At 47.7% G+C, this 11,660-nt stretch overlaps 4 non-coding genes across 4 annotated transcripts; all 4 read left to right on the plus strand.

The window, feature by feature from the left end:
* Positions 1–6,125: 6,125 nt before the first annotated feature.
* trnat-agu (transfer RNA threonine (anticodon AGU)) lies at positions 6,126–6,199 on the plus strand. Its single transcript has one exon. It is a non-coding gene; the product is annotated as a tRNA-Thr (tRNA).
* A 1,555-nt stretch (positions 6,200–7,754) lies between these two features.
* trnan-guu (transfer RNA asparagine (anticodon GUU)) lies at positions 7,755–7,828 on the plus strand. Its single transcript has one exon. It is a non-coding gene; the product is annotated as a tRNA-Asn (tRNA).
* Positions 7,829–8,806: 978 nt separating this feature from the next.
* On the plus strand, positions 8,807–8,889 carry trnas-cga (transfer RNA serine (anticodon CGA)). The gene has a single exon. It is a non-coding gene; the product is annotated as a tRNA-Ser (tRNA).
* A 1,737-nt stretch (positions 8,890–10,626) lies between these two features.
* Positions 10,627–10,700, plus strand: trnat-agu (transfer RNA threonine (anticodon AGU)). The gene has a single exon. It is a non-coding gene; the product is annotated as a tRNA-Thr (tRNA).
* The last annotated feature ends 960 nt before the right edge of the window (positions 10,701–11,660 follow it).

Below are 11,660 nucleotides of genomic sequence, written 5' to 3' on the forward strand. Positions count from 1 at the left end.
GAGTATTGCACCACAGTTTGCAATTTCTCCCGCGACATCCCTATCCCGTGCCTCACCACATCAGCCTAGCGTGTATTATTGCTTGGGAGAAGTTACTCTTACTGTAATGCTTTACCCGTTCTCTTTCTTTCCAGATGGCTAGCACACGATCCAAGAGAGACGTTGTGCTTCTAGGAAATGCTCGGAAAGAGAGTTTGTCCTCGTTAAAACAGCTCCCGACAGTCAAGGAGGTCCTCCTGCGACTTTTCTTCTTCCTCAAGAATGAGAAACAGGATCTGAGTTCAGCATCAGCGCTGGTCATTGAGGAGGTCATCCGTTTGTGGAACCAATCCTCCATTACTACTGCAGAAAAACGTAACGCCGTTCAAAAGTTGAAGGTGGAATACGAGAAATACCGGAAAGTGATGAAAAACCACGCCATTGCGTGACACCATCTTACTGCTCCTGGAGCAGCCTACTGGTTTTGTCACCATTTGCACTTGCCTGTCACTCATGCTCTCTCTCTCTCCCCTCAGGCCCCAGTTCGCCCTGATGGGAGGAGCTACCCGGCCAGCCACAGGTGTTCTCAATCACCACCTTCCATTTAGGCACACCTGTGGCAGCAGGAAGGCGTCGTAGTATTGTTCCACATGGACGCACGCCACTTGCCTGTTTGGACCTGAGCCTTTTTCCGTCTTTTCCACCACCACATAGTGGTGCCAAGTCTCCTGCCCGACGCCTTCCTGCCAGCCAGGTAGCTGCTCCCTACCTGCACTAAGAAGTTAGTTTTGTATAGCCTTGCTAGTCTTTTTCGTGGTGCCTTTTCTGTTTGCTCTCCATTTTTGCACCATAGTTTTTTGTTGTCACTATCCTGCTTTTTGAGGAGGCAATAAAGACCTTTTATTGCAAACTACTCCTGCCTGCGTGCTTCTCTTGGGTCTTACCCTCTCCTCGGCGTGACACAGGGGAGGGGAAGCACAGGAAAAGAAAGAAGCAGAGAACAATAAGTATTGTCTAGGTCTTTTCGACATCGCCAAAGGGAACGTGATGTCCCACATTGAAATTCAAGAAGACAGGGACTTCCTGAGGGATCAACGCGGTGCCCGGGTGATGTTCCTAGGTGGATCTGATAAGAAGTACGAGGCGAGAATCAAGGCAAAAGACAAGAAACAAAAGGACCTCGAGAGGCGTCGCTGGAAGTCAAAGAGTGAAATCGACAGACTTTTGGCCAAATCAGCGGTTGAGTGTGAGCAATCTCAAGCCACTTCATCTGAAGACGATCACGACGACGATGAGTATCACCCCTGGGGAATGAACCTCAGCCAGGGCCGTCAGTCAATCGGCGCCGCGTCATCGATGATCCACTCTTCGTTGCTTCCTGCGACCGAGCCGGGGTATCCACGAGGGCCACTCCTGCCCTCATGGCTGCGGGGGTCAACGTTGGAGAACTGACTCTGTCTGTTGGATCACTCCATGAAGCTAGAAAAGAGGTGCGTACTGAACTGGGGAAGAGCCTTCAAGAAGAGTTCAAACCAGAAGTCCCCCTGATCCTCCACTTCGACGGCAAGCTCCTCCCGGATCCTGAGGGTGGGCGAAGCGATCGCTTGGCGATTGTGGTGACAGGAATGGGTCTGGAGAAGATTTTGTCCGTCCCCTCCATCCCGGCAGGGACTGGCGTGGCCATGGGAGGAGCAATCCTGAAGGTTTTGTAAAGAATGGCCTCAAGTCAAACCTTGGCTGGCGGGACTCTGCTTCGATACGACAGCTGCCAACACAGGCGTTCACGGTGGCGCTTGTGCTGTAGTGGAGCGAGCTATTGGATCCCGACTCCTCTTCCTGGCATGCCGTCATCACATGGCAGAGTTGGGAGAAGGCCGAAACCAGGGACGACTACCTGGAGCTGCTGAACCTGACACTGGCCTACTTAGGGAAGAAGCCCAAGATGGCATTCCGCCGACCTGGAGCCTACCACCGAGCCCGCTGGATGGCAAAGGGGCTTTACTGTCTGAAGATATGCCTCTTCCGACGGCAGCTGAAGGAAGCAGCAAACTTCGCCATCAGCAAGCACCAGGAACAGGCCATCCAGCGGTTGTGTACCTTCCTGGTCTCTGTCTATGTGCGCCACTGGTTCGAGGCTCCCTACGCCGCGGACGCTCCGATCAACGACCTGCTTCTGGTGAAGGAAATCGAAGCCTATGGTCAACTGGTCGATGCTGACGTGGCGGGGAAGGCGATGCAGAAAGTAAAGGGCCACTTATGGTACCTGAGCGAGGATCTCGTTGGTCTTGCCCTGTTCTCCAAGAAGGTGTCGCCGGACGAGAAGAAGGAGATGCTGGAGAACATGGCATCTGTGCCGCCAACAAAGAAGGACCTCCGTCGGGTGAACCTCAACGTGAAGGCTGGTCCAAAAATAGCTGACTTGAAGTTAAGTCTGTTCGTCACACAACGGTCTCAGAACCTATTCTTGAAGTTGATGGTCGACACGCCGCGAACTCTGGAGGACCTGGAGATCATGCCTCAGGCTCTGGCAGCACTAAAGGTGGTCAATGACGCCGCTGAACGAGCTGTAAAGCTCGCCACAGACTACAACGTGGCTCTTACCAAGTCTGAAGAGGAGCGGCAGTTCATCTTCCGAGTGGTTCAGCATCACCGTCAGGAGTACCAGCCAACCAAAAAATCCTACCCTTCTACCACTCCCTGAGGAAGGCCAACCACATGATTGTTATGAACTAACAACACAAACTGCAAAGTGTAGACCAGACATATTAGATCAGGCACTAACAAAAAGAGGAGATTTTGTAGATGGTTCCTTGAAGAAAAATAATTTTGGACAAACAATAACAGGCTATGCAGTTGTTACACAAGATATGGTGTTGAAAGCAGAACATTTACCATCCTCTTATTCTGTGCAAGCAGCAGAATTAGTAGCGCTTACAGAAGCATGCAAATTAATGAAAGGTCAAAAGGTGACAATTTATACTGATAGCCAATATGTATATTGAACAGTACATACCTTTGCACAATATTGGCAAAACAGAGGTATGATAACATCAACGGGAAAACCAGTAACTCATGACGGATTACTAACAGCATTACTAGAAGCAGTGCAATTGCCAAAACGAATTGCTGTATGTAAATGCATGACACATATTACAAATAATACTGATCCGATATCCTTAGGAAATGCGTTCGCTGATAAAATGATAAAACAAGCAGCACTAAAGGAACTGAACCATCTTAGCACTAAAAAATTACAAGTAGACTTTGAGATTCTGGCAGACATGCAACAACAGAGTCCAAAGCAAGAAATTGACCACTGTCTTAGGAATAAAGCAACCCTGGACAAAAATGTTAATATGTCGACAGATAATAAAACAATCTTGCCAAAAAATTTGCATAAGTGGGACGCTATTTTGGCCATGGTTTTGCACATGTTTCAACAGGAGGGATGTGCCACACTATTAACACCCACTTTACTATGTATGAATTTAATTCTTATTCCAAAAAATTTGTAGAGCGTGTTTAATGTGTGCAAAACACAATGCCCAGGGCAGCTTGCGACCTCGGTGTGGCCAATTTCAAAAACCACAATATTTATTTCAAGTAATACACATGGACTTTATTGTTTTATAAGTGTAAAAAGAAAACACTGACACTCTTCCAAGTGGGAAGGACCTTATCAAGTATTGTTAACGACATTGACGACATTGAAATTGCAAAAAGAGGTACATCAATCGCATTGTAAACTAGTCATTGTTCGGGAGTCTGACGAGGAAGGTAAAGACCCGTCTGTGACGCAGGGGACTTCAGAGTCCTAGACTCTGGGGCATCGTGCTGAGCAGTGAAGATTATAACACATACCCTTGGCCAGAAAACCCAACAATGCATCCTGGTTTTGAGGGTACTGTAGCAGAATGGCACAAAAATGAAACAGTAACCAAAATGTCCCCCGGCTTAACAATAACTATTGTAGTCGGGTTAAGCTATAAATAATATAATAATTAATAAATGTTTAAGTCTATATGATTATTGTAATGAATCCAATAGTAAAAATGGAAGGCATCACCATGGAACCATTTCAGGAACTTTTAACAACTGGGTTTTAAACATTGAACAAGCAGCAAAAAGTGCAGCAAACTATGTTAAAAATATTAGTTGTGTTGCATGTATGACCATGACCCCACTTCTCCAGATTGTACCAGCACTGATCAATGCTACTTGAGTCCCTGAAGTAATGACAAAAATGTCCACACTGTCACCATCATGTTCAGAATATTAGAATGTTTTTGTCGAGAATGTTTATATGATATAAACACTATATTCCCAGTAGTCAATGAGACAAAAAGGCCCCCACCATTCTCTACTAAAGTAGCCCGAGCAAATTTCACCAGTGTACAGCTAAAAGGAACCGCAAAAAAATGTAGGTCACGTTGAGTTCAAATATTGTAGACATGTAAAAAAAATCAAGATACCTACAACACAGAAGGAGGAAACACACCCCCATCAACTTAGTACTTTAGAGCAGACGTGTGGTAGTGGTGCGAGGACGAATACCTCGATGACATCGTTTATAACATGACCGGAACATGTGCGGTAGTGACATTACTGATTCCAGTATCTATTTACCCTATGAATGTTGACATGTTACTAAGTGCTATCATTGAAGCAGATAAACACCACATCCCAAACTACTTCCAAAGGAAGAGAGAAGTTCCAGCCCCCGACTGGATGATGCAAGACAATCCCACCGACATCAATGCCATCAGCGTGCCACGAGGGGTACCAGACGAATACAAACTTGTAAATCAGGTTGCATCAGGTTTGGAAAGTATTATCCCATGGATAACAGTTAACAAAAATGTGGATAGGATTAACTACCTCCACTATAACATACAAAAGCTTGGGAACTACACCGAGGCCGGACTCACAGCAATTGGAGAACAACTCCATGCCACGTCACTCATGGCCTTCCAGAATCGTATCGCCTTGGATGGACTGCTGGCACATCAGCAAGGAGTGTGCGCCATGCTTGGCGACCAATGTGGCATGTCCATCCCCAACAATACAGATTCCACAGGAATGCTGATGCGTGCGATTTCTGGTTTAAAGGCGCTAAACACCAAGATGAAGGAGCACTGGTGTTGACACTGAGATGTTCGGTGACTGGAGAAAACTTGGGGGACAATGGTCTCCTTATGTGATGTCCGTGCTTATTGCACTCGCTGTTGCCCTTCTTTTGTGTGCCTTATGTGGATGTTGTTGTATCCCTATCCTGAAGGTTACAATCACATGGACTGTGGATTTAGCCATGGCACCAATGACAACAAGGTAAATGAAATGTACCCCCTACTGGTGGCAGGTGGCAGCGATGACAGTGACGACTCAGATAGCCATCATGGACATGCCCCTGACTTGTTTCCTGACCAAGACAAGTACTTTGACTCAGACGACGAGAACACTTCCGTTCAGGTGTAAGCACAATTTCTGACATAGATGACCTAATAGGTGAAAACCGAGAGGAGAGCCTAGGAGGGACTGCAAACAGAAAATGTGTGATAAACAGGAGGGAAATGTTAGAATAAAATGTAAATACAATGATTATAGTGTTAAGTTAAGGGCAGTTTCAGCTTGTTGCTCCTCCCGTACAAGGCGATGGTGCTGAGGCTTCGCGGTAAGCCCAACCACCTCCGCAGGAAACAGCTGACCTTCCTCTCGAAGCCCTTGACGGTGGTCAGTGGCACATTGTAGACCAGCAGCGGCCAGAGTAGGCGTGGCAGGATGCCGTGTTGGTAGATCCAGGCTTTAAACTTGGTAAACTTGGTAATCCTGACTTATCCACTGCGGTCAGCCAGGTTCCCAACTCCTCTGATGTTGCTTGGAGTGCTCCGGTGTCCTTCGAGGTACAGTCATAGATCTTGCCCAGGCTCTTAACTGGCTTCTCCCCCACCGATGGAATCTGGATGCCTCTGACTGAGAAGCGAAACTGGTCTGTGATTTTCCCCTTCTTCACCACCAGAGACCTGGAGGAGTTTGAACCTGACAGGGACTCTCAATTCACACATGTGTTGGACTTTGGACTCCGTCCCTTGTATGACCATTTTTCCCCATTGACGAACTGTTTTTGTGTTGGTGCCAGATGCACTGCTGGCACTGTGGCTAAGCTGGTCAAAGTGCCTGTCTAGTAAACAGGTGATCCTGGGTTCAAATCCCAGCAGTGCTTGGGTGCTTGGTCAGTGAAACTTTGGCAGCTGATTTCTGAACCATGTACTTCTTTTTGTCACTTGCCCTTCAAGAACGAATTGACGTTGCATCCACAGCTGACATGATTGTTGTGGATCCCACTACGCCAGAAGGTGCTTGAATCCAAAGAGTATGACATTGTGATGTTTTGTCATTCAGCGCCACTTTGCAGAGGCTCATCCACTTGACAGTTGAATTTTTTTCTCTTACAGTGTGTCCCCACGTGGCATTGGTGGTTCAGTGGTAGAATTCTCAGACATTTGCTGCCAGCCAATCAGGATGCGACACAGACGTCAGACAAGCAAAGAGACTCGCCTGCCATGCGGGCATGATTACCATTACCATTACCATCTATCAGGGATGACAACTGAATTAAGAATCAATGCCAGAAACCTGCCACAGGATTTCAGATAATGTTTTGATGCAGACTGGTCATGATACCTCTGAAGTTCACCAAAGCAGACCTGACTTAAGGTGACTACACTTCCAAAGTTCCCAGTGATGACTGAACCTCTCGCTCCTTGTGTTCCCTGAGAAACTCATATCTTCAATTTAATTATTGAGAATTGTGTTACCCACAGTCCTGGAAGATCGCAAAGGTGCTAGGTCGAAAAGGTTTACTTAAACAAGTTATTCCTTGTGTGCTGTTGTAGTCTCTGTCACGCAATTGGTCAGCGAGTTTGGCTGTTAACTGAGAGGTTGGTGGTATGAGCCCACCCAGGGACTGTCAATTCACACGTGTTGGACTTCGGACTCCCTCCCTTGTATGAACATTTTTCCCCATTGGCGAACTGTTTTTGTGTTGGTGCCAGATGCACAGCTGGCGCTGTGGCTAAGCTGGTCAAAGTGCCTGTCTCGCACTGTATCTTCAATTTAATTATTGAGAATGGCGTTTACCCACAGTCCTGGAAGATCGCAAAGGTTTACTGAAACAAGTTATTCAGGGAAGGGGCCTGCCTACCTTCACCGCTTGAACAGGGACTTGATCCCTGGACCCTCAGATTAAAAGTCTGATGCTCTACCAACTGAGCTATCCAGGCCGTTGTTGAATGAGGACAACTCTCAAGGTAAAATCTTCTGGCATACTGTACTTGACCTTGCAGAGATGAGAGCTTCTTCTCTGGCTCTCAACAAAGGCGGTCTCATCTTTCCCCTCTCCTCCCTATCCCTTATCTTCCCTGCTTTGTTGTCCCCTGTCCATCCTGTCGATGGAGTTTGACTTGATTCTTTGTCACGCAGTCTGGAATTGGCAAACTGAGAAATTCTGCTTGAGTGACCAATGCAGTCTGTCTATTTTAATACATTTCGTCTCAACTCATGTTGAAAAAGGACAGAGCCATTTCCGTGAGAGCACAAGACCCCTGGATTGTACCCAAAAATACTTTGCGTTCATCAAAGAGTAAAGCTGGTGTCCTGGTTTGCAATGCCTCGATTGTTACACCAGAAGGTGCGAGTCACATCCAAAACAAAGGGCATGCTGGACGCATAGCATGCGTTAGTATGGCTTCAACTGAACAGAAGTTGGCAGTGTGTGAGTCTCTGTGGCGCAATCGGTCAGCGCGCTCGGCTGTTAACCGGGAGGCTGGTGGTTTGAGCCCACCCAGGGACGTTCTCTGGATGCATCAGTGTCACTGTTCATTCATGTTTGCGCTCCACTCTTGCACAGCACTTGTGTGGTTCCCAATTGGCAAACTGCGTGTCAATGACTTTTCAAAAGCACATTCCAGCTTCCATGGTCTAACACATTTGATCAGAAGTTAGGTTGATCAAGTCACAGATTTCAGTTTGTTTCTGCACAGGTCTGGTGAAACACAGAAGCTCTGCTTGAAAATATTATCTTTTGCAAAAGCGCCAACCAGGATTATAGATTAAGAGACGACGGAATGCTTTTATGTTAAAAGGAATCAAGTCAAACCCCATCAACTGGTAAGCAGGGGCCCTTAAGAGAAGACACTGTATACTGTTGTGATTTTTTGACAGACATGTCTAGTAAACAGGAGATCCTGGGTTCAAATCCCAGTAGTGCCTTCTCTGTGTTTCAGCAGCTCCTATGCTGTTATTTAAAAGAAATGTTGTTCTTGTTCTGTTGAATAAAGACCCATCATTTCTGATGTCATATGTAGTATACATGTCACATGTACTACAATGCTCCCTACAAAGACAATACCCTTGTGTATTTGGACATTTGCAGGTTTAAGAAAACAGACCACATTAGCCAAATATCTTCCGGACAAAAGAGTGGTCAGACAAGACAAAGTTTGAGCCAGTCACCTGAACATTAGACTTTTGATCTGAGTGTACGGGATTCAAGTCCCTGTTCAGGTGACCAGTGATAGGGTCTGAGGTCCGCTTGCAAACGCCTCCTTTTTGCCCACAAAATACAAGGGCAACAGGACAATCCCTTGGTACTTTATGGAAACAATGTGAGGTGCCTGGCTTTTAACTAGAAGTGGAAAGACTTGTGTAGCCCCTCACACAAACCATGTGTCTTCCTCCCATGCACATGTTGCCAGCTGATCCTTGACATCAGCAAAATTTTGGTTCTAGAACAATGGGGTCACCTGCCCCCATTGGTCTTTTCCAAGGAGTCACGGTGGCCGAGAGGTTAAGGCGTTGGACTCGAAATCCAATGGGGTTTCCCCGCACAGGTTCGGAATCCTGTCTGTGGCGCTTTGGCTGGGCATTTGTTTCCGCCATGCTGTTTACCTTGTGGTGGAGTACTGTTGGTTATGAGGGCCGGGGTGTTGTCCTTTCACGGTCCGCATTCTCTACACTGGAGGTCTAAATTTTGGGTAGAGGATAATGGGGTCCACTGTCCCCATTGATCTGCTTCTTGCAGTCTCGGTGGCCGAGAGGTTTGTTGCCACTCTGCTTTGACATGCTGTTTTCTTTACCTCTCCCCGGTCTTTGAGCGGCCTTGTCGAGGGTGTTTCACAGGTGGGTGGGTGGTCTGATGCTGGATATGGGGGCCAGTGGGTTGTCGCCCTTTTGTTGTTCCTGGAGCACATAAAGAAGAGTGGCCAGTACGGGGGGTAGAACCCATGACCTTGGCGTTATGAGCACCACACGCTGACCAACTGAGCTAACCGGGATAGCGGCAGAGAGCTGCTGGAATGACAAGGCGCTACTAAACGTGTATCGGGCGAGCCTCAGCGTCTGGGTCTCATCCCGAGCGGCCAGCTCATCTTGCACTTGTTGGCTGAGGCTCGCCCGATATGCGCTCCGCAGCGCCTTGTCATTCCAGCCGCTCTCTGTCGCTATCCATTCGACTCGACAACCGGCTGCGGGAGTGCAGCGCACAGCGGAGGGCGGAGCCTCTCCGACCCACACGTCGGCTCCAAATCCCACCTCCTGGGGCTCTTCCGGCACCACTCCTCCCTCCCTGCTCCAGCATCGGAGTGCCGTCTGATGACGTCGGGAGTGTCGTCCCCATGCAACTGGGAGCCAGTCGCCTTTCGTCAGCGGAGAGGAGTCACCGTCCACGCCTGTGGCTGTGCCTGTACTGTGGGAGTCCTACACACAATTTCCCGCTGTCCAGTTCGCCCAGCACGCCAACGCTCTTCCTCCACCAGGGATATTCCCCAGCTGCTGGCACTGCCCGCTCCAACCACACCGGCTGCGTCATCCGCTTTGGTGGGCCGACTTCAGATATCCTGGGCGGGGGAAGCTTCTCCTACCACAGCATTAATTGACTCTGGGGCGGACGAGAACTTCATTGATAGCGGACTGGTCAGTTCTCTCAACATTCCTACTGTTGAGCTTGTCCCCCACAAGAATGTCCGCTCGCTAGATGAACATCACCTGGCATGCATTACGCATCAACCACCACAAGGTCACAAATTTTTTTCTTATGCCCTCTCGCTCAGCTCTGTTAGTACTCGGCCTCCCCTGGCATCCCGTGCGTGTGTTGTGATGTTTTGTCATTCAGCGCCACTTTGCAGAGGCACATCCACTCGACAATTTAATTTGTTCTCCGACAGTGTTTCCCAATGTGGCATTGGTGGTTCAGTGGTAGCATTCTCGCTTGCCAAGCGGGAGGCCCGGATCCGATTCCCGGCCAATGCAGTATATCTCAGCTTATACCTTTCTTTAGAGCTCATGTTGAAAAAGTACAAAGGCTCTTTTCCTGCGAAAGGGCAGTATTCAGAATGACACCTGAAACGTAACAGACCGGACCACCCGAGAGTTAAGGTGGACAGCACTTAGTGAAACCTGACTGCAGTCATGCTGTTGTAGTCTCTGTCGTGCAATTGGTCAGCACGTTTGGCTGTTAACTGAGAGGTTGGTGGTTCGAGCCCTCCCAGGGACTCTCAATTCACACATGTGTTGGACTTTGGACTCCCTCCCTTGTATGAACATTTTTCCCCATTTGCGAACTGTTTTTGTGTTGGTGCCAGATGCACTGCTGGCACTGTGGCTAAGCTGGTCAAAGTGCCTGTCTAGTAAACAGGAGATCCTGGGTTCAAATCCCAGCAGTGCCTGGGTGCTTGGTCAGTGAAACTTTGGCAGCTGATTTGTGAACCATGTACTTCTTTTTGTCACGTGCCCTTCAAGAACGAATTGACGTTGCATCCACAGCTGACGTGATTGTTGTGGATCCCATTACGCCAGAAGGTGCTTGAATCCAAAGAGTATGACATTGTCATGTGTTGTCATTCAGCGCCACTTTGCAGAGGCTCATCCACTTGACAGTTGAATTTTTTTTCTCTTACAGTGTGTCCCCACGTGGCATTGGTGGTTCAGTGGTAGAATTCTCACTTGCCAAGCGGGGGCCGCGCGGGGCCGCGCGCGTGTTGTTGACATTTGCTGCCAGCCAATCAGGATGCGACACAGACGTCAGACAAGCAAAGAGACTCGCCTGCCACATGGGCATGATTACCATTACCATTACCATCTATCAGGGATGGCAACTGAATTAAGAATCAATGCCAGAAACCTGCCACAGGATTTCAGTTAATGTTTTGATGCAGACTGGTCATGATGCCTCTGATTCATTCAATTAATTAATTAATTAAAATTAATTAAACCACTACCTGTGAGAGGTAAGTTACACCATTGCACTAAACATTGATAGAATAGTTAGTAATGGAGTAGTAGTGAATAACTAACAATGCTTGTGGGGATTTTTTTGGTTTTGGACATCTTTCAGATAAATAAGCATGCAAACTGACCCGGGAACATCATGGCTGTTCCTGACAAATGTAACAGGAGGGTTAAGATGACTACACTTCCAAAGTTCTCAGCTATGACTGAACCTCTCGCTCCTTTGTTCCCTGAGAAACTAGGTTGGGTGTGGAATTGATCAAACATCAAGAAGACCACATCAATTTAAAAAAAATTAAAAAGTGATATCTTGGCAGAAAAAGGCCCGGTTAGCTCAGTCGGGAGAGCACGAGACTCTTAATCTCAGGGTCGTGGGTTCGAGCCCCACATTGGGTGGT

The sequence above is a fragment of the Doryrhamphus excisus genome, unplaced genomic scaffold (assembly GCF_030265055.1).
Source record: "Doryrhamphus excisus isolate RoL2022-K1 unplaced genomic scaffold, RoL_Dexc_1.0 HiC_scaffold_67, whole genome shotgun sequence".
NCBI classification, from domain to species: Eukaryota; Metazoa; Chordata; class Actinopteri; order Syngnathiformes; family Syngnathidae; genus Doryrhamphus; species Doryrhamphus excisus.